This window comes from Ahaetulla prasina, chromosome 2 (genome assembly GCF_028640845.1).
Source record: "Ahaetulla prasina isolate Xishuangbanna chromosome 2, ASM2864084v1, whole genome shotgun sequence".
In the NCBI taxonomy this organism is placed as follows: Eukaryota; Metazoa; Chordata; class Lepidosauria; order Squamata; family Colubridae; genus Ahaetulla; species Ahaetulla prasina.
In genome coordinates this window covers 168,622,000-168,644,605 of record NC_080540.1, presented here as the reverse complement: position 1 = coordinate 168,644,605, position 22,606 = coordinate 168,622,000, and the positions used below count along the sequence as shown (strand labels likewise).

The 22,606-nt window shown below is 42.0% G+C and overlaps 1 long non-coding RNA gene across 2 annotated transcripts; it reads right to left on the bottom strand.

Moving 5' to 3' along the window:
- Positions 1-8,918: 8,918 nt before the first annotated feature.
- Positions 8,919-22,080, bottom strand: LOC131190226 (uncharacterized). 2 transcript variants are annotated; one of them, XR_009153264.1, is made up of 5 exons: positions 21,662-22,080; positions 19,928-20,053; positions 19,513-19,611; positions 12,089-12,196; positions 8,919-9,635 (listed from the first exon to the last, which is right to left on the bottom strand). It is a non-coding gene; the product is annotated as an uncharacterized LOC131190226 (long non-coding RNA). The 2 variants fall into 2 exon arrangements; XR_009153265.1 differs by lacking the exons at positions 8,919-9,635; positions 12,089-12,196 and adding an exon at positions 15,629-18,304.
- Between the last annotated feature and the right edge of the window lie 526 nt (positions 22,081-22,606).

Sequence of the window (22,606 nt, the reverse complement as noted above, 5' to 3'; positions counted from 1 at the left end):
TCCTAGATAAGAATTTTACTCAAATTTTTTAACACATACAACAGCCATATGGCAAGCAGGTGACACGAAGTAGCTAAGTTTACAAATCTTACATACGCAATAAAGAAGGGTCAAGAATAAACAGAATATCATACAAAAGAGAATAAGGAAAACCAACACAATACCAAATATCTTTATCACTTCCTAGTTTTGGATCTCAGAACTCTGGGTTCAGCCTAACCCAACTCGAGGGCGGCAACAGCGGCAGCCGCCACCGCCCCATGGTCTATAACCTCCCCTTCTTCAATTCCTGGGTCATCTGATTCCAGGAGGGCTTTGTGTTCCTCCACGTAGGCCGTAGCCTCCGCAATTGTACTAATTTTTTTCCTAATGCCCTCCCGGAAAATCATCAATCCCTCTGGCATCAGCCATCTGAAGCCCACTCCTTCTGGTACAATTTGCTTGACAAAAGTAATATTTCTTTCTCATTTCACGTACCTGTCTGGGAATCTGCCTCAGAATGGCTATCTCCTGCCCCTGTAAGTCAATGCCCCACTCCTATGTTTTCTAAGAATTTCATCTCTCGTCTCTCTTCTCACAAATTTGACATGAACCTCTCTGGGAACTGCATGCGTGCGTGCATATTGTGAATTAACTCTATAAACTCGATCCAGATCCCAATTCATGAAATCAACACCTCTCCCAAGAAATTCTCCCAACAATTTAGTCACAACATCTCTCAAATCTTCTTGGTCCACTTCTTCCAAATTTTGAAACCTAAGGAAATAAGACATTTTATCCATCTGTAGTCCAAGCACAGCATTGCCTGTCGTCTCCTCTCTTTTCTGCACTGCCCGCATCTCACCCTCCAGACCTTCCACTTTCTGCTTGTTTTCTGCTGAGACTTGTTGAGTATCCTTTAAATCCTTTTGAATAGTCACAATTTCTGCTCTTATTTCCGTTTGGCCTCTTTGCAAATCATCCAGTTTCTTGTCCATATTGGATAACTTTTCCAGAATTCTCTCCATCTCTCCAGCAGTTGGTCTCTGACCTTTTGCCATTTGGAAAAAAAAATTCAAAATCCTCAGGCAAGCACAGTATCCTTGTAATTTCCTCCGGATCCACCAGGGGGGCACTCACAGGAGCAACGAGTCCAGAGTACAGTTAGTCAACCAGGAAGCCGAAGGGAAGTGATGTCATCAAGATTCTCATAGTGAAGGCGGAAGCTGGACGCCACCACTGTTCCCCAGAGGGGGGGCCTCAAACCCTCCCTCCTAAATTTCTCCATCACCTCTTCTCTCCAGAGCTCCACAAAACCAGTAATCTTCTTATTTTAAGTTCTCCTCTCTCCAGAATGACTCGTGCTCCTTCCAGCCGCAGGGGAGAAAAACCCCCCCGCACTCGGAGCACTCCACTCGCGTTACCGATATCCCCTTCCCTTCTCCATTCCTCAATTCTTCTCCGTTCCCTGTTCACCACCAGGCTGCTGCAGTTATAAATCCAAAGCCCCGGTGTCACCGGGCACAGCGGCCCAGGCGACGACCAAAGTAATGGCCGTGGCCCGTGGCCTCCGAACCCCGCCGAGCCTAGGACGCGCCAGCATCGGTCCCCCCAGTCCTGTATGTCGGCTGGGAGACCCCTGGCGAGCCGTCCGTGCGGCAGGTGTCCTTTTCGGAACACCTGGCCCCTGGGGGCCTCGGCGGCGGCCGGATTCGGGCGCTGGGGGCAAGAGAAGCCTCCAGACGACCCGTTGCCCCTGGACACCGGAAGTCGTCTCCCTCCATTGCTCCCTTAACTCCCCTTTCCCTTTTAAACAAATACACAAGTACAATACTTTTCCTACAATCACTCATAAGCTATTTGATACTTTTTAGTCTGATACTTGTTTTGAATATAATCAATCCATTTTCTCCATTCTACTATATATCATTCTTGTGAATAATCTTTCAGATACGCAGAAATTTTTGCCATTTCTGCCAAATTTGAAATTTTGAGTGTCCATTCTTCAATTGTAGACAATTCTTTCTTCCAATATTGCACCACCAAAAGTCTCGCTGCTGATATTAAGTTCAATATTAATTTAGTCTATATTACTGTACAATCCGTAATTATACCTAATAAAAACAATTGTGGAGTATACTTTATCTTCTTTTTCAAGATATTCTGCATAATCCACCATATTTTAATCCAAAACGGTTTGATTTTATTACAAGTCCACCATATATGATAATAGGTAGCATCAACACTATCACATCTCCAACATTTAGGTTGCATATTCGGATACATACATGCCAACTTTTTAGGGTCTAAATGCCATCTATAAAACATTTTATAAAAATTTTCTCTTAGATTTTGTGCTTGAATAAATTTAACATTCCTAACCCAAATTTTCTCCCACGTTTCCATCATTATAGGTTGTTGAATATTTTGCGCCCATTTTATCATACAATCCAACATTACTTTTTTTATTGTTACTGGATTTTGTTGTTGTTAGATGTATTTCTTAAAATGGACATCACTGTTCTTTTTATCATGTTCTTTCATGGGGAATTTTAAGATCCACCCTATTTGATTCAGACATCAGACTCTAGTACAAAATAACAGAATAAAAGAGTTGGAAGGGACCTTTCAGGTCTTCTAGTCCAACCTCAAGCTCAAGCAGGAGACCCTATATCAGCACCATAGTCTTAAAAATGGTTGTCGGATCTCTTCTTAAACCATGGTCTTAGAAAATATTATTTTTCTCCTGGAGTTTGCATGAGAAACTCTGAGGTGCCTGCTTAGTGGACGGAATAGAGCCATAAACTATTAATATATTTCATAAATATGGTTTCATTGCAATGGAATTCAATCAATATGAAAGCAGGGAACATTGAATTTGCTCATATATCAAGGGAGGAGGCCAGCTCTAAAAATTGCACCAGTTAAACACTTAAATGCCTCATGCCATTATAAGAAGCACTTCTATAGTGCTTCTATCTGTATTGCATCGGACTATTTATTTATTTATTTATTTATTTGATTTTTATACCGCCCTTCTCCCGAAGGACTCAGGGCGGTTAACAGCCAAAAAATAAAACAACATAGACATAAACAAAATTTAAAAACATATTAAAAAACTGATTCTAAAACTGGCCAAATAAAATTAAAACTATCGTAAACCTTCATAAAAAACCCCATTAAAATTTCGTTTGGCTAGCCCCGCACGGTGGAATAAAAACGTCTTGAGCTCGCGTTTGAAGGTCCGGAGGTCGGGGAGTTGACGCAACCCCGGAGGCAGCTCATTCCAAAGGGCAGGAGCCCCCACAGAGAAGGCCCTCCCCCTGGGGGCCGCCAGTCGGCATTGTTTGACTGACGGCACCCTGAGGAGGCCCTCCCTATGGGAGCGCACAGGTCAATGGGAGGCTATTGGTGGCAGTAGGCAGTCCCGTAAGTAACCCGGTCCTATGCCATGGAGCGCTTTAAAGGTGATAACCAACACCTTGAATTGCACCCGGAAGACCACCGGCAACCCATGCAGCTTGCGCAGGAGAGGTGTTACATGGGAGCAACGTGGTGCTCCCTCCATTACCCGCGCAGCTGCATTCTGGACCAGCTGGAGCCTCCTGGTGCTCTTCAAGGGGAGCCCCATGTAGAGAGCATTGCAGTAGTCCAGGCGGGAAGTGACAAGGGCATGAGTGACCATGCATAGGGAATCCCGGTCTAGGAAGGGACGCAACTGGTGTATCAGGCGCACCGGATAAAAAGCTCCCCTGGCGACGGCCGTCATATGTTCTTCTAAAGACAGCCGATCGTCCAGGAGAACACCTAAGTTGCGGACCCTCCCCCTGGGGGCCAATGATTCGCCCCCAACAGTCAGTGATGGAATAAGCTGGCTGTACCGGGATGCCAGCATCCACAGCCACTCCATCTTGGAAGGGTTGAGTTGAAGCCTGTTCTTCCCCATCCAGACCCGCACGGCCTCCAGACACTATGAAACAAATCTGAACTCCCAAAAACACAATCTCATCCTAGTTGTTTCTTAACACTAGAGACAGAGGAAGTGACGTTCCCACACTCTGACCTCAATTTTGCTTTATGAATTGCATGAAGCAATTATTAATGTAATGATTTTAACTAGAGGTAGTAGCTGCAACATGCTAGGGGAAAAAACTTTAGATGGCCTATAGATGGCGAGATGAGTTTAAGCCTTTACCTCATTTCCATCTAAACCAGATTTCCTATCAGAAATGCTATTTGTAGTAGGATAAAAATTCTCATCAGCTGTTCTCAGTGATTCTGTCAGGAGGGCTCAGAGGCCCAGTTCTATTCAGGACTTGAGCCAGTGGGAATAGGATAGAATTAGAGAGACGAAGGCACAGAAAAAGAAAGAAAGGGGGAAAGGATGCATAGCAGAATCCCACCTCCCCTGTTTTTCCTTTGGATGGCTGAAAACTAGGGAGAAAAATTGTGTATTGCATGTTTTATTCTCTCTCTTTCGAGGTAACTTTTTAAGCACTTTTTAAAGATTAGGATGCTGAAATCAAAATATAACAATGTAGAAGGTGGTATTTGAAGTTCTCGGCTTACGACCACAATTGAGTCCAGTATTTCTGTTACCAAGTGAAACATTTGTTAAGTGAATTTTGCTCTATTTTCTGATCTTTTTTGCCATTGTTAAGTGAATCACTTCTGTTGTTGTGAAGTAACACGGTTAAGTGAATCTGGCTTCCCCATTGACTTTGCTTGTCAGAAGGTCACAAAAAGTGATCACATGACCCCTGGACATTGCAACCGTCATAAATATGAGCCTATTGCCAAGTGTCCAAATTTTGATCACATAACCATGGGGATGCTGCAATGTCTGAAGCCAAATGTGGTGGGGGTAAGGACATACCGGTAGATAGATGGAGATTTGTATATTTCTTTTCCTTTCTTTTTTTTTGAATTTTTTTTATTTTTTATAAACATAATAAAAAAAATCATTGTGAACAGATTATTGGTCAGGTACATCCTTAAGCATATTCCTCTTCACCCCCCATTATGGTCTAATACAATATATTTTCTTCTCCTTCTTAAATTTAATTATTATTTGCACATTATGCAATAAAAAAAATCAATTCCATCCCATTCTGAAAGATATTTAAAGATTTGCATATTTCACTTAACAATCACAATTGGGACAAGCAATTCAACTATTAAGTGCCATAGTCTAAGTGTCATTAAGTGGGAAATCATGTGACTGTGGTGGGTTTACGATATCCCACTTCCCATTTGGTTGTTAAATGAGACATCGTGTAACTGTGACTTACCATTTTGTTTTGCAATCCCCATTAACTCAGCTTGTTGGAAGCCTGTTGTGAAGTACACACTGTGAGGGTCCTAAATGCGAGAATTGATTGCAAAACTGATTTTTGTTCTACACCATCATCATAACTTAGATCAAGGTTTTAAACAAGGCAGTCGGTAAGTGAGGCCTACCTGTAATTTCATACCTGGCACAAAGCCAGTAAGCTGCACGCCTGCATTCATTCCCTAAAAGAGCTCCTGGCACAGCTGCCTGTTGCTTTCCCCTATTTTCTTTCCTTGATGCTCAACTGTTCTCAATGGATGTTCCTAGCACCTGCTTTCATTGTACATTTAATAGCTATTGATCCCCACCCCCACCACCCATCAGATCAATAGCTTAATGTAACTGCCATGGCTACAGTTTCATCTCTCTGTCTTTATCCTTTCCAGCACTCGCTTTTTTCCTGCAGGGCTCGGAGGAAAAGCAATGGTTGGCTGAGCTGAAGCTATTTCCGTGCAGCTGCACGGAAGCTTAGGAGAACGGTGGGATTTATTGGCCTCAATCGTTTTGTTTGTTCTTTATGCATCCTCCAGTCTAAAAGGGTCTAAGTTGGAGCCAGAAGGTGATGTAGTTCTGGAGGCTGCCGATAGATGGCAGCGCAGCGCTATTTTCCTTCTACTTGGGCTATTGTAAAACCAACCCTAGAGAAATAGTTAACTAGGATTGCTGAGTTTACTTATTTATATTAGGGAAGCTTTATAACAGGAAACTTCCCTCAGGATCGGGAACAAATGCTTAAGCTTATTCGGTTGCTAAATCAAAAGCTGCCATACTACAGCAAGCAGGCGTGTCCTTCACTGAAAAATTTCCTTTCCAGTCCCAGATAGGAAAGGGGACAACAAAGCTGCTGTGGTTAGCAAGTACTTGGAATGCTGTGTAAGTTCAGACAATTCTGATAAAAACATCTGGATGGAAATGGAAACATCAGAATGACTCAAATCAAATTTCAGCCAGGTTGATTTAGATACCTATTTAGATACCTATAATGAGGTGTGGTGGCCTAGTGGTTAGAATGCAGTTACTGCAGGCTAATTCTGCTGATTGTTAGTTGCCAGCGGTTTGATTCTCATCCGCTCAAGGTTAACACAGCCTTCCATTCTTCAGAGGACCCAGATTGTTGGGGGCAATATGCTGACTTTGTAAACCGATTAGAGAGGGCTGTAAAGCACTATGAAATGGTATATACAGTAAGTCTAGGGTAACCCTAGTTCAGTCAAAAAATTATAGACCAATTTCTTTGTGTTGTGTTATATGCAAAGTTATGGAATCAATTATAAACCAATCCATCGTTCACCACTTAAGAGACAAATAATTTGCTATCCGACAAACAGTTTGACTTTAGGAAAAACTCATCCTGTAATTTACAACTTTTGCACTGTAAAAACATCTGGACTACATGTCTTGATCAAGGGTTAGGGTTAGGTTTGTAAGGCTTTTGATACAGTAATAAATAATAACCTGCTGTTGAAATTAAACTCTTAATGGCATTTCTGGACCTTTGCACAAGTGGATTGCTGCTTTCCTGTCTAATAAACTGCAGAAAGTCAAATTAGGAAACTCACTGTCTAATCCTACATCAGTTAACAGTAGCATTCCGCAAGGCAGCGTTTTAGGTCCCACACTTTTTTTTGCTTTATATCAACAATTTATGTGATCAACTTAAAAGCAATTGCGTTCTTTTTGCCCATGATGTAAAATTATTCAATTCTACAGATAATTCTGTTGTTTTAAAAAGTGATCTCAACTATGTGTCTGAATGGTCATCTATTTGGCAACTTCAAATTTTGATTAATAAATGCTCTGACTTACGTATTGGTAAATGTAATCAGAATGTCAAGTATAAACTAGGTAGTGTAGGAATTTAGCACCCACCCCCCTCCTACAAGAATGAAATATTTTAGAAAATACTTAAAAGGCAGAATATATTTCCCTGGATGAGAAATGGAGAAACATGTTTTAAAGACAAAGCAGCTCCCTGCAACTTCCTGCCACCCCCCACCTTTGCTAATGGGCCATCATCTGCATCATAATAGAACCCATATAGAACTGAAACTCACCACATGGCACCTGGGAAGATTATATCAGCCAGCAAGGCTAGCTAAGACTCCCACCCCCTGGGAGTCTGACAACCAATCAGGATACTCTTCCTGTGCCCCAGAAAGTTCAAAGCTCAGAAAAAGCATAAAACCAGGGAGCACACAGGATCTCAGCCCTTTTCTGTTCAGGATCTCAAGCCATGTGATCCTGGCCACCATTAAACCATCTTTCCAAGCAGCCTCCATGTTTCCAGTGTCTTTGTCCCCACTTGGAACTGAACCCAGATGGATATTTCTTCCAACAGTAGCATTGATCTAGCAGATGACCCTCACTTTGTTAAGGACCTATGTGTACTTATCTCTAATGATTTATGCTCCAAAGCTTACCATAACAGCGTTACTAAAAAAGCATTAAGAGATGTAAACTTAATTTTGCGAAGCTTTTTTTCTGGAAACATTGTATTGCTAATTAGAGCTTATAAAACCTACGACAGACCAATTTTTGAGTATTGTTCAACTGTTTGGAATCCTCACCATATATTTGACATCAGTACAATCGAGCAGGTTCAGATGAGAAAAGTCTTGCACTCTTCTGTACACAATAGCATTCCTTATGCTACTAGGCTCGAAATTATCAATTTGGATAACTTAGAACTGCATCGCTTGCAATCAGACCTAGGTATTGCATACAAAAGTGTACGTAGTAATGTTTTACCTGTAAGTGACTTTTTCTGTTTTAATCGCAATAATATGCTCACAAACAACTGCTTTAAACTCAATGTAAATTGTTCTAAACTTGACTGTAAAAAATATGATTTCTCTAATAGAGTTGTCAAAGTCTGGAATGCCCTACCTGATTCAGATGTCTCAGCTACAAATTTTTACAGTTTCAGTTATAAATTGACTTCCGTGGACCTTACTTCATACTTAAGTGGTCAGTAGAGGGGGCATGCATAAGTGCACTAACGTGCCTATTGATCCTGTCACTGTATTTTTATTCTCTTATTCTTGTTCTCGTTTTTTGTTTGACAAACTCCAATAAATAAATAAAATAAATAAGTGCTGTGGCTATTCTCTTGTGTCAAGAAGATGGAACTGTCTGTCTTCTGAAGATGGATGAGTACAGAAAATGGTTCCTGGTCAGCCCTGAATGTGAGGACAGCAGAGGCATCCCTTATGAGCTTGCACTACATTTAGCTGAAATAGGATTGAAAATTTTTAAGGAAAATGGGAAGGTGGGATTGTTCCTATGAACAGGCCTACCTTATCAAGCCGGTTATTGGAGGGCAACAAACAGGAACTTTAATATCATGGGGGTTGCCAGCTCCAGACATCGGAACATTCTGCTACATTCAGGGGTAAACCCCGTGGATTGTCTGCAAAAAGGGCTTGGAAAATCCCTGCCTGACATCCTGGAACGCTATTACTAATATGAGTAGATAAGACTGGGCTAGAGGAGGCAATTTGTTCTGCTGTGAATTTCCTTTCACACATTCTGAGGCGATTCTTGTTTTTTTTTTTATTCGGGAGCCAAAAAAGCCCCCCAAAAAACTCCTTTCTGTTTTCCTCTTACCACCGTATGGTAGCAATCAATTTTAGATTTTGCAATTGGGAGCAAAGAAATGTTTGATGATGTCCTTTTAACAAGCCCTGCAGTTGCCAGCAACTGCAGGATAAAGCAGGCTGGCTGACATCAGCCCTGTTTTAGAGCAGAAGGTCACACAAATACTTCTCATTTAGCTATCACTATTGGGACTTGCAACTTGGTCATTAAGGAAAGTGGGCAGTAAGTAAAACCGCAACTGTGCTTATGATCCAACTTCAGCTTTCTTTTGCTTTAGAGATTTGTGAAAGTTGTTAATGCAAGGATTCGTTGCAAAGTTATTTTTTCATCACTGTTGTAACTGCAAAAGTCAGGCCAGCCATAGGTTTAATATTCAATCCTTGTGATTTTGATGGGAGAGAAATGTAATAAAAGCGCCATATACCAGATCATGGTGTATCTATGGATTCATCTAACCGTATACAGGTAGTTTTTGACTTACGACCACAATTGGGCTCAAAATTTCTGTTGCTAAGCGAGACAGTTGTTAAGTGACTTTTGCCCCACTTTACGACCGTTCTTGTTAAGTGAATCATTGTGGTTGTTAAGTTAGTAACACGATTGTTAAGTGAATCTGGCTTCTCCGTTGACTTTGCTTGTCAGAAGATTGCAAAAGGTGATCACATGACCCTGGGACACCGCAACGGTCATAAGTATGAGGCAGGTACCAAGTATCCAAATTTTGATCCTGTGATCATAGGGATACAATGGTCATAAATGTGAAAAAGAGTCATTCGTCACTTTTTTCAATTACCTGTAGCTTTTATTGATTAGTCAATTGACCATATCAAAGATATTCCACTAAATGAATATCTCAGTGAATTAAACTACAAAGTGGGACTTGGTCAATTTATAGTAAGGGGCCCAAACCTGTAGCCTCTGGACTACAGGTAACTCTCCAAGTAATTTTTTTGTAGCTTGGAACAATAGTTTTTAGGTTCTGCAGATGTGGCCTAGCAAGACCACAGCACTGAGAACCACAGAGTCCTTTGACTTGGGCTATGGAAAATACTCCAGAAAGATGGGGGGGAGGGGGGCTCACAATTCCCCACAGCAAAATCCACATGGATTTCCTGAGGCCGGTTAACTAGGCCTCACCATCGGCACCCTGAGGTCTGTTGCACCAAGCAGCGCTGCTCTCGGAGAGCCCGCTCCTGCTTCTGCACTCCATGGCAGTGCTACATCTGAGGATGGTTCTGGATTTCTCCAGATGGAAGTAATAGGGTGGGGGGGAGAGTAGGCTGGGAAGGGAAAGAGATACTAAGGAGGAGGGCTGAGATCTGGCTGCCCCACTGCAAGGCGGCAGCCAGATCTCAGCCCTCCCTTAGCCTGTGCTAAGCAAGGAGCAGAGAGAGTGAGAGAGCAAGGAAGATCATTCCCTTAAGGTAAAGGAGTGAAGGATGGGCTCAGCTGGGCAAGGGGAAGAGACGGGCAGGAAAAATAAACAAGTAAGTAAAATCATCACTCAGCCAGAAAAAAAAAAAAACACAGGATATGTTGTCAGCTCTTAGTGTGAGGATTTATCTAATTTAGATTTCTTAGAGATGATCTTAAAATAAACCCAGTAATAAAAACAATACTGGTGTTCTAATAAAATGCATAAGCATAAAAATGCTGCCAGCTCAGTGGCCAAAGTGAAATGTCTCTGTTTCACAGCTGTTTTGCACATGGCTCTGGTATGTGCGTTGTGTGCTTAAAAAAATTAATAAAGGTATGTTTGAAGGCACCTGGAATGCTCTTCATCTGCAATTTGCTTTTGTATCTATATATGAAGAGTGTCCCGTCCTTCAGGCTAGTGTGAATTAGTTCTCATGAGGTATTTAAGATGATCTGAGTTCAAGAACTTTGGTTTAGAGCAGGGGTGTCAAACTTGTGGCTTGTGAGCCAGATGCATCAGGTGCTGGGCCTGCCCACCCCTGGTTTAGTAAAGGGGGCAAAAGTTTCAATAGAAAAATTTGTCGACACAAGTTTTTGTCGACCCTGGTTTAGAGCTTAGTGTCTGATGTCTGAACCCAGCAGGTGTGACTTGTTGAGGCCACAGTCAAAACAAGAGTTGGGTTTTTCCTAGCCATATAAGAGAGGCTATGGATGAAACCTGTGACACTGTAAAGCAGATGATCTATCCTAGAGCTGTAGCGGGGAGATACCAAGTCTGCTCCTAGGCAGCCACTTTCAATAAAGTGGAACTAGTAGCTCATACCCAGTAGTTCCATTCTACTCTTTTAGTCCCTCGTCCACTTTCTCCTTTCCCCTCCCTTTATCGTTGGATACTAGTTGGACCTTCTCTCAGAATAAGAGTTGGAAGCGGTCATGGAGATCTTCTAGTCCAACCTCCTACTCAAGCAGACCCTATACCATTTCAGACAAATGGCTGCCCAATCTCTTCTTAAAAGCTTCCAGTGATGGAGCACTCACAACTTCTGGAAGCAAGTCATTCCACTGATTAATTGTTCCCACAGTCAGGAAATTTCTCCTTAGTTCTAGGTTGCTTCTCTCCTTGGTTTGTTTCCAACTATTGCTTCTTTTTCTTACCTTCCGGTGCTTTGGGAAATAAGTTGACACCTCTCCCCTCTTCTTGTGGCAGCACCTCAAATATGGGAACATTGCTATTATGTCATCCCTAGTCCTTTAATTCCAATAATAGATTTAGAGGAGGAAGTTCCATTCCTACCCGTTGGGGTAGACAGTATGGAAGGAAAGTAATTTGGGAAACATGCAAAAGGATTGGAAAATTGGTGCTGACTGGAGGACTGAAAGGAAGAACAGATGGATTTTGGTCTTTATTCTCAGCAATAATTTTGCTTCACGATCACCCGCCCCCAACAGCATCTAGCTACCAATTACTGCTAAAATTACTTAAGGACAGAGTTATGGTTCCGTAAAAGGGCAGACATGTTTTTCTTTTGAATCATGGATGCTAATCCTCGCCAGCACGTTGATGAGGAGAGGGGAAAAGATGACACAGCAGTTTTCTGCCTATCCAGAGGAAATTCCCACAATTACTTCACTTGCTGGCAAGCCCAAAACATGTGTAGGTGGTTCAAGCCACCCACAGTAAAGCATCTGGCTTGGACTCGTGGGAAGACCCCAAACTCCTCAGCTTCAAGGTTGAGCAGGTCATCATCAGGGGAATTGACTTACCATAACTGTGGGCTGAGGTTGCTCGTCTGTGCTCTCTTTAAAAAGCCAGCTCTGATTTCAAAACAATCTCCCTCTTTACAGAATGTCTCTTTGTGCTGAAGCTGTGAACTGGAACAGAGAATAAAAATAATTCAGAGCTACTGTAAGATAGGATATGGAGGGGAAAACTGATATACTCTTCATCTATGGCCCTATCATTTATCTAAACAGCAGAATGTTATTCCAGATTGTAGGATACAGGATAATGATCTTAAGCAGGGGTGAAATCTAGCAGGTTCTGACAGGTTCTGGAGAACTGGTAGCAGAAATTTTGAGCAGTTCGGAGAACTGGCAAATACCACTTCTGGCTGGCCTCAGAATGTGCTGGGAATGGATATTTTGCAATATCCTTCCCCTGGAGTGGGGAGGGAATGGAGATTTTGCAGTATCCTTCCCCTGCCACGCCCACCAAGCCACACCATGCCCACCAAGCCACGCCCACAGAACCGGTAGTAAAAACATTTGGATTTCACCACTAGTCTTAAGTTACAGGAAGGCAGTCTGGTTAAATACTAGGGAAAACATCTTTACAGTAAAATCTGTTTAATACTGGAAATAATTACTCCAAAAAAGTAATGATGTGTCTGAGTAAAAGCTAGACAGCTACAGTATCTCTCAAAGATATTTAGTTTAGATTTCTGCATTGAATAAGGTATCTAAAAAACCCTTCCCACCTCCAAGGCTAAGTTCACAAAACATATCAAATCTTGGCTAACAAAAGCCGTCTACTGTATTCACAATCATGCTATCCCAAACAAATCAACCATATCGTGGCTTAAGAAGTTGCCTTAGATCATATAACATGGTCTAACAATAACTAGATTCCTGCAACATGCTAAATGTAAAATATCCAACTCTTTTTTTAGTGTAATGTTTTGTTTTGAATCTACCCATTCCAAATGTATTTTCCAAGGGTGGATCATTCTGTAGCCAAAATGGCACTATTCATCTGTAAGAGACGACAGGCTTCTGAAAATGTCAAGGTTTATAGAAAAAACTTACTTAGAAAAAGGAAAATATGTTTAGCTGTTCTAAAGAGAGTGGATCCATAATTGGCTTTCTTTTAATCATAGGAGATGACTAATAAGCATCAAGCCATGTTTTTGCAAATTATAATCTTAAAGGAACCAATTTGGGATAATGGTTAAGGCATCAGGCTAGAAATCAGGAGATCATGAGCTCTTGTTCTGGTTTAGGCACAAAGCCAGCTGAGTGACCTTGGCCCACTCCCTCTTTCTCAGCCCTAGGAAGCAAAACTTTGAAAAACTTTGCCAAGAAAACTGCAGGGACTGATCCAGGAAATACTGACTTGAAGGCAGCAAATAAAAGGCCCACCCATCAACAATTTTAAAGCATAATCTTAGTTACACTGCTTACATTGCTATTAGCTGAAAAGGAATCTCCTAGCTTGGATTAGCAATAAAAGAATTTGGATAGTAGAATTCGCTAATTCATTGTAAAGGTAAAGGTTCCCCTCGCATATATACAGTATGCTAGTCGTTCTTGACTCTAGACGGCACCAGTGCTGTCCGAAGACATCTCTGTGGTCATGTGGCTGGCATGACTCAATGCCAAAGGTGCACAGAACGCTGTTACCTTCCCACCAAAGATGGTCCCTATTTTTCTACTTGCATTTTTTACGTGCTTTCGAACTGCTAGGTTGGCAGAAGCTGGGACAAGTAACGGGAGCTCACCCCGTTACATGGCACTAGGGATTCGAACCGCTGAACTGCTGACCTTTTGATCGACAAGCTCAGCATCTTAGCCACTGAGCCACCGTGTTCCTTTTTTCAATTTGTCCTAATTCATTGTACCTCTGCATTAATGGGATGGGATGGAGTTAGACTACAAAGCTCTTTCCAACTCTGTGATTCTACAGCAGCCTTCCCAAACCTAGTGCTCTCTAGAAATGTTGAGACTTATCTGGAAAAGTTAGTTATTGCCGTCCCACTCATGAGTTTTGCCAAGGGTAGTCTACACACTGGAGATGTCTCTTGTTCTGTAATCTGCACTGGGATATATATTTTTTTGGTCTGTAATGTGGTTTTAATACACATTAAATAGTCAAGCAAAGGTGCTTGGCTAGACCACATTTGATGAGGACATCTGCAACACTGCTCAATCTTGCTAGGACATTCCAAAGAAACAAGGCAAACAACGGAGGTGGAAGCTGCTGAATTTTTTCTCTTCTTGATAACTAAAAGCCAGTCTCACTGCCCTGCTGCAGGACACTGAGTGCGCCAGCCTGCTAAGTCAGCATCTTTGTCTAGTGAGGTTCATCCGTTATTATAATATAAACAGGCTTCAAGTCTGCCAAAAAGTAGTAAATGCTTTGTTGGAAATAAGCTGCAGTTCTTTCCTAAGGGTAATGTTGTTGCATTTCTAAACTGAAGACATACACAGTACCTCAGGATTTTGAAACCTGGTGTTGTGGATTACAGCTTCCAGTAAAGCAAAATTGTGGGTTAGGAAGGAAGTGAATGGTTCTTATTTGTCCTAAACAGGGAATTATAGACAAGGGGGGACCTTCAGTTTGATTAGACCGTTGATCCTGGAAAAAGGATGTTTAATACTTCTCTCTTCATTTTCCTGGCATGGCTCTGCACCAAATACTTTACCTGAGTTCTTGATTGATCAAAGATACAGTAAGGTCAGAGAACAGAGCATGCAGAGATGCAAAGTCACCCATGTGTGGGATTACGGAGCTTCCCCCAGTCCTGAGTTAATGTATGTACCACCCATCCTTGAGTTGGCACAAAAATGAATTAGTGTGAGATCTGCTCTCCCCATTGTCAGTCCGTAGACCCTGTTGCTTTTGCTTTTGTTCCCAACCATTACAATCCTTGACTTCCTATAAGCTAATAGACGACAAAAACTAAGAAAATTCACACTGATCCCCAAATAACAGTAATATTTTATTTATTTTTTATTTATTTTATTTGTCACAACATTATATATAAGCATAAGCATGAAATAACTATACAATATATAGAATAGAATAGAATAGAATAGAATAGAATAGAATAGAATTTTATTGGCCAAGTGTGATTGGACACACAAGGAATTTGTCTTGGTGCATATGCTCTCAGTGTACATAAAAGAAAAGATACGTTCATCAAGGTACAACATTTACAACACAATTGATGATCAATATATCAATATAAATCATAAGGATTGCCAGCAACAAGTTATAGTCATACAGTCATAAGTGGAAAGAGATTGGTGATGGGAACTATGAAACGATTAATAGTAGTGCAGATTCAGTAAATAGTCTGACAGTGTTGAGGGAATTATTTGTTTAGCAGAGTGATGGCCTTCGGGAAAAAACTGTTCTTGTGTCTAGTTGTTCTGGTGTGCAGTGCTCTATAGCGTCGTTTTGAGGGTAGGAGTTGAAACAGTTTATGTCCAGGATGCGAGGGGTCTGTAAATATTTTCACGGCCCTCTTCTTGATTCGTGCAGTATACAGGTCCTCAATGGAAGGCAAAGTTGGTAGCAATATATAAGCATATATATAAGCATAAGTATGTAATAACTATATGAAATTGTATACAATCAAAGGGAACATTATGGAGGTAAACCCTACTTTGTTACAGATACAGCTAAAGATGGCTTAACCCTGTCTTGCTCCCAGGCTGGGATGAGATGCTGTTACCCCAGTGGCCTGGGATGAAATAGAATAGAATAGAATAGAATAGAATAGAATAGAATAGAATAGAATAGAATAGAATAGAATAGAATAGAATAGAACAGAATAGAATAGAATTTTTTATTGGCCAAGTGTGATTGGACACACAAGGAATTTGTCTTGGTGCATATGCTCTCAGTGTACATAAAAGAAAAGATACGTTCATCAAGGTACAACATTTACAACACAAATGATGGTCAATATATCAATATAAATCATAAGTATTATGATATATATATATATATATCAATATAAATCAATATATCAATATATATCAAATAAGTATTGCCAGGCCTTGATTTGTCATGGTTAGGTTTAAGTGGAGACATAATGCATGTGACTTGTCCATTATTGTCTGAAGTAGGGGTGGGGAACCATGGCCCTTTTATGCAGTGGTGAAATCTGAACCGGTTTACTCCCAGTTCTCTGACAGCTCAGCTGTGATCGTCAGAGCCTTTTTTTTTTACCTTTTAAAAGCATTTTTTAATAACTTATTCGGGCAAATAGGTTGTAAAAAAATGCTTTTAAAAGTAAAAAAAAGGCTCTGACGATTGCATGGCTCAGCTGTGATTGTCAGAGCCTTTTTTTTAACCTTTTAAAAGCATTTTTTAAAAGAAGGGGCAAGCAGGCGACTGGGCGATTGGGTGGGCATGGGGGGGAGGGATTTTTGCTACCACCCGCCACCCTCACTACCGGAATTGCCCATCCGGTCCGAACTGGGAGCATTTCACCCCTGCTTTCATGATTTGTGAACTTCAACTCCCAAAATTCCTGAGCCAGTATGGGAGTTCTGGGAGTTGAAGTCTACAAGTCATAAAATAGAATAGAATAGAATTTTATTGGCCAAGTGTGATTGGACACACAGGGAATTTGTCTTGGTGCATATGCTCTCAGTGTACATAAAAGAAAAGAAAAGGGCCATGGTTCCCCACTCCTAAAGGCAGAGATATCTGGGCTGTATAGGAATGTGGCCTAGCAATTTCCTCAGGTGACCTAATGAATGAAGCAGCAATATTTTATGTTGTGGCCTCCTTACTTACTGGCAGCAAGAGCCAGGGAGGAGGACCTTTGGTCAACTTTCTTGCCATAAAATCTCTGGCTTGTCCTTGTCCTTAAGAAACACCATGTTGTTGCTCACTTGACGTATGTATTTAAAAAACAAGCTCCCCTAATTTATCATGATTTTGGATGGCCTCCGTAATACTAACAATATTTAGAAACCATCTGACTCCAGATGATTCTGGGCTGCTTGCAAGTAAAAAAATGAGAAAGGAACATAAAACTGAGGAAAAAAAGGACCACACATGTCCAGAGAACATAGGGGGGAAAAGCAACCCACAAGGGTTCAACATCCACTGTTGCCTGGGAGACGAGCCAGGTCTTCATGGACTTCCAAGCATCATCAGGATGGGAGCCAGGGTGGGAGGTTGGGCGGAAACCATTCTAGAGGCAGGGGTGTAACAGAGAAGACATGCTTCCTAAATCCTCTAAAGATGGCTCTCTTTCATTGAGGGGACCTGAAGCACCCCCACTCCACCCAATGTCACTGTCTAGATAGAAACAATTGAAGTCAAGCAATCCTTCAAATAGCCCAGCACCATGCCATGAAGGGCTTCACAGGGGATATCTAGCCACATGAATTGCACCTGAAAACACACAGGCAACCATAGAGCTGAGGGGACTCACGGATATACTGTGGCATATCCACAAGATAAGCAACAGATCTTAAACCTAGAGCTGCTTCTGCTGAGATATCAGCAAACATTTTTCAAATTAACAAAAAAAGTTCAGTGCTGCAACAATGGAAGGAATATACTGCAGCATAAACCTAAATTAAGGAGGTTGGGCTTAGAGGTGGGTTTCAGCAGGTTCTCACCAGTTCTGGAGAACCGGTAGCGGAAATTTTGAGTAGTTCGGAGAACCGGTAGTAAAAATTCTGACTGGCCCCACCCCCATCTATTCTCTGCCTCCCAAGTCCCAGCTGATCGGGAGGAAATGGGGATTTTGCAATATCCTTCCCCCTGGATTGGGGAAAGAATGGAGATTTTACACTATCTTTCCCCTGCCACGCCCACCAAGCCACACCCACCAAGCCACACCCACAGAACCGGTAGTATACATTTTTGAAACCCACCACTGGTTGGGCTGCTGTCTCTTTCACTCTTTGGTTTTGAAGCAACGCCCTGCCCATATTTTAGATCTCATTGTCATAACTGTGTTTTTCACACAGTTCAGACCAATTTGATAATTTGTTTGAAATACACTCCCACATGCAAAAATAACAACAGAGCGAAAGGTCTTAATCAGCCTTATTCCACAGGCCAGCTTGCTGCATGAGGAAATAGATCTGGGAAGTTCGGGAAATGGTTGCACAGCAGCTGTTTGGGCTTGGACAGCATCTCTGCAGTGAGATAATAACGGCAGGGTGAAGGGTCCCGTCAAACTGCAGCTGGTGACTCCATTAACCACTTCCAGCCCCTGACTTGATTCTCTGCGGCAGGAAACAGTGATGTGTTTTACACAGGAATGTCTGACCTAGACTGATGGTCAGGCTTGTGGGTAGGCCTGCTTTTTTTAACTGGAACTGAATGGCCGCCTTTCCCAACCACTCAACTAAAAGCTATGTGCTCCCCAGCGTCCACCCATTAATTGCTTTAAAACATTTTCTTTTCCTGCTTTCTCTTAAAACGTCCCTAGCAGTTAACCAGGAAGAAACACATACTTACGTACGTAGGTATGTATGCTCACACTTACATTCAAGAAGCAAAAGAAGGGGAGGGGAGACAACTTTTGGCATGCTGGTGCTGCTTACTGTCAGCTTTGGAAGCCATATTAGGCCGGAAGCTTTCGTGCTGCCACTTTCTCATGTGTGGGAAAGTAGGAGGGGGGGATTTAGTAGAGGGGTTGTCTTTAGACATAATAGCATTCTTCCTGTCGGTCAAGGTCAGGCCAATCCTGCATATGGAGGAGGAGTGGTCAGAGTGCTGTCTCAAGATGGGACGGTTGGTGATCAGAGCGTGTGATTGACTGCAGAGTCAGGGGATGGTTTGGGGTTTTTTTGATTTACTGAGGGGAAAACCCAGACCCCTCAGATTCGGGTTTTCCCAGATGTGCCAGTTTACCTATCCTAGTAAATAGAACTTTGAAAGATGCTTGTTTCGGAGCTTTTACTTGGAGTTGGAGGTTTTTCTGGAACACTGACACTTAATTGGGCCGAGGGCTATAGGGTAAAGTGGTGAGGTAAAAGGGAATGATCCCATGTAGCCGGGGGTGGGCTTACACCATGGCCATGGTGGGTGTGGCCTAGTTGGCCACTTGCACCACAGGGGGGGGGCTTTTTGCCCTCCCTGGGCTCTGGAGGCTTTCCTCGAGCCTCTGAGTAGGTGAAAACAGCCTCCCCAGGCTCCGGAGGCCAGCCTTCCCAAACTTCCGGTGGGCCCATTTTTCGTCCTCCCTGGGCCTCTGTGCACGCCCTGCAGTTACCTGCATCCAAATCGGGACACATGGGGACTCCTGGGAGGGGAGGGGTGTGGTGGGCGGGGCTAGCCAGGAGTGGGATTTGGGGGTTCTCCGAACTGCACAGAATCTTAGCTAGAAGTTCCCCTGAACCCCTATGAACCCCCTAGCAGCCCACCCCTGCATGTAGCCCAACAGAAATTGATCTGTGTAATATTAATAGTGTGTTTATTTGTGGGCTACTCACTCTCTCTCTCTCTCTCAGTTGAACCGATCTCACGGGGTTGTTGTTATCAGAAAATAGGAGGAGGGAGACGTGTTGGATATGTTTGCTGCCTTGATCTAGTTGTAAACACAATAAAGATGGAATACAAATAAGTAAACCAATATATAAAATTGTATTACACATTTATCTTTTTTATTGCATAGCTGCTTTGGTTTTGGGTTATCATTGTTGCATTTTTTTATTGGTTTCAAGAAAACTTCAGGCAGTCACCAGACATTAACTCTGACTTGAAAGTACCAAAAAAAAAACCCCAGACCCCAAAAAGTTTATTTGTCCTTCAGAGCTTTTCATAGTTTTTCCTAAACTCCCTCCAAATTTCTGATGATTCAGTCAATTAATTCCGAGACTGCTTGGGAGGGAAAACGTACTTACCTCCTTTCTCGTCTCATCCTCTGCTATCAACCTTTTTGCCTCTTTTCTCCCTGAAGACCACATTTAGAAAGGGAGACGGTGGCTGGAATCTCCTTTGGCAATGGGATCCAGGGCATATGACTGACCCTGTAAATACAAATTTGGAGGATGAAAGAATATTATTATTTCCAATATTTGCGTGCGCCAGCTGGCATGAGACAGCAGTCTTGGAAAGCAGGCTGGCTATTCATAGTTGAATCTACCACACAGGATCATGGAGTGAGGGAGGGGAGAGAAGTACAAGGGAGCACCAGGTGTGTTGCCTTTAGCCCGTAAATGAAAGGTAGGATAGTAAGCTAATAAAAAAATAAGCAAGCCCATCTCCATCTTTACATCACTATGTTGAAATTGCAAAAAAAACCACCACTGCTCGATTTTAGAAAAAGGTACTGGAAGCCACAGTAGGGGATTTTAGAGGCTTCTTGTAGACCATGGGTTGAGGTTGCCCTTCTTTGAAATAGACTCCTCCTCCTCCTCCTCCTTATTCTTCTTCTTTTGCCATATCCATCATTGACATTGGTGATCATGTTGGCAATCCTATTTTTGTCAACAGCCGCATAAAAAAGTGCTGCTGAGTTTTGTCCAGACTAGTCCCTTAGGTTTTGAAGCCATGTTGTTCTTCTTCTACCTGGACCTCATTTGCCTTCAATCTTTCCCTGGAGGATTAAATGAAGGATGCCATATTTTTCTGGGTGTCGCATCACATGTCCAAAATATTCTAACTTTCGCTTTTTAATGGCGTTGATGATTGATTTCCCTTTGCTTTCCCAGGTGGCTTATTACCTCTTCATTTGTGCTTTTCTTAACCCATTTTATCCGTAACAGCCGTCTGTAAATCCACATTTCAAATGCTTCTAGTTTCTTCAAGTGGTTTTCTGTCAGAGACCAGCTCTCTACTCCATAGAGCAGGATAGAAAAGATGTAACATTTGACAAGCCTGATTTTCAGTCTTAGGCTTATGTCATGACTGCAGAAGACTTTTTTCATTCTGAAGAATGCTCTTTGAGCTTTCTCTATCCTTGTCTTCACTTCACTGATCATGTGCCAGCTTTCATGTAAATTAAAACCGAGGTATGTGATCCTTCCAACTTTTTCTAGTGGCATTCCTTCCGAATTTATCAGTGGTAAATTAATGGGTTCTTTGCTGACGACCATGATCTTGGTTTTTGAGGTGTTAAGCTTCAAGCCATATTCTCCAGATATTTCTGAGACTGTTGATGAGGAGCTGAAGGTCTTCATGCTTACTGGCAAGCAGAACTGTATTATCAGCGTATCTTAAATTGTTGATCTGAACACCATTTATTCTGAGGCTAGCATCAATGTTTTCCAGTGCTTCGTTGAAAATTGACTCAGAGTAGATATTAAACAACAGTGGAGATAGAATACAGCCCTGTCTGACCCCTCTTCGTGACAACTCCAGGAAATAAAAATCTAGAAGTGGCAAAGTAAAAAGAGCAACACCAACTAGACCAGGGGTCTCCAACCTTGGTCCCTTTAAGACTTGTGGACTTCAACTCCCAGAGTCCCTCAGCCAGCAAAGTTGGCTGAGGAACTCTGGGAGTTGAAGTTCACAAGTCTTAAAGGGACCAAGGTTGGAGACCCCTGAACTAGACAATATGGTGACAATATTTTTCTAGAAACGACCTCCTCCTCCTCCCCCTCCTCCCTTATGTCTCCCTCTTTGAAGAATACCACTGTTTTGGAAAACATCCTCTTCATTCTTCAATGGTGGCCTTTAGACACTTCACAAGATACTCCAGATTGATATCCAGTCTGGGAGTTTTGTGGGAATTGCAAGATGGAAGACAGGCTGGCAACCGAGTCGCTTTTTTCAAATGCCAGCAGAAGATAAAGATGTTTAGAAAAAAAGAAGTTATGCAGCTGCTATGATAGGCTAAATTTCCCTCTCCTCAAAAGGAAAAACAACAACTTTAGAAAATGTCTTTCATTGGAGAATATTAGAAAAGTCCCTGCGTCTTGTAGTTGTCAGATAAGGTAGAGGCCTAGGAGGGAGCACTGCTTCCATTCTGTGGCATCGTTAAAAATTCTCCATCAGAGTTAAAGCTACGAGTCAAATTTCTGCATCCTGTAAAAAAGGCTGAGATTTGGAACCAAGCAAAACATGCTAAGGGTCAGAAAGTCTAAAAAAAAAAAAAATCACTGAATTTCACAGTCAAGGGACAGGACAAACAATAAAGGGGTGGAGGAATCTTTTTTTTTCCCTGGGCCTTTTGAAAGGAAGGGAGGAAGAATTAAGAAACGTTTGGCAGCTGGGTGAACAAGATTCAGGAAAATTTATGAGGCAGGATGTGACCTCAAATATCCCATAATGTTAACCATCCCACCAAATCTTTGTTTGCTGCTGTATTAGCATATATTTCCCATCCTTCCAAATTCAAATTAGGTGGCTTGATCTGCGTTCTGCACATAGAAAAGTTTCAGGCGTGTAAAATACATATTGACACCCAAACGAGTGTGTGTGATTGATGCTTTTGTTATTCTAGTGCCGCTTCAAGACCAAGAGCTTTGGGATTTGGCATTTTTGCAAAGATGTCAAATGATTCACAACGTCCCTTGGTATGCCTTTAAGCCAGCTCTCTTCCTGAGCATTTCTCTCTTCCCCCTCAGTTTTCCTTTTCC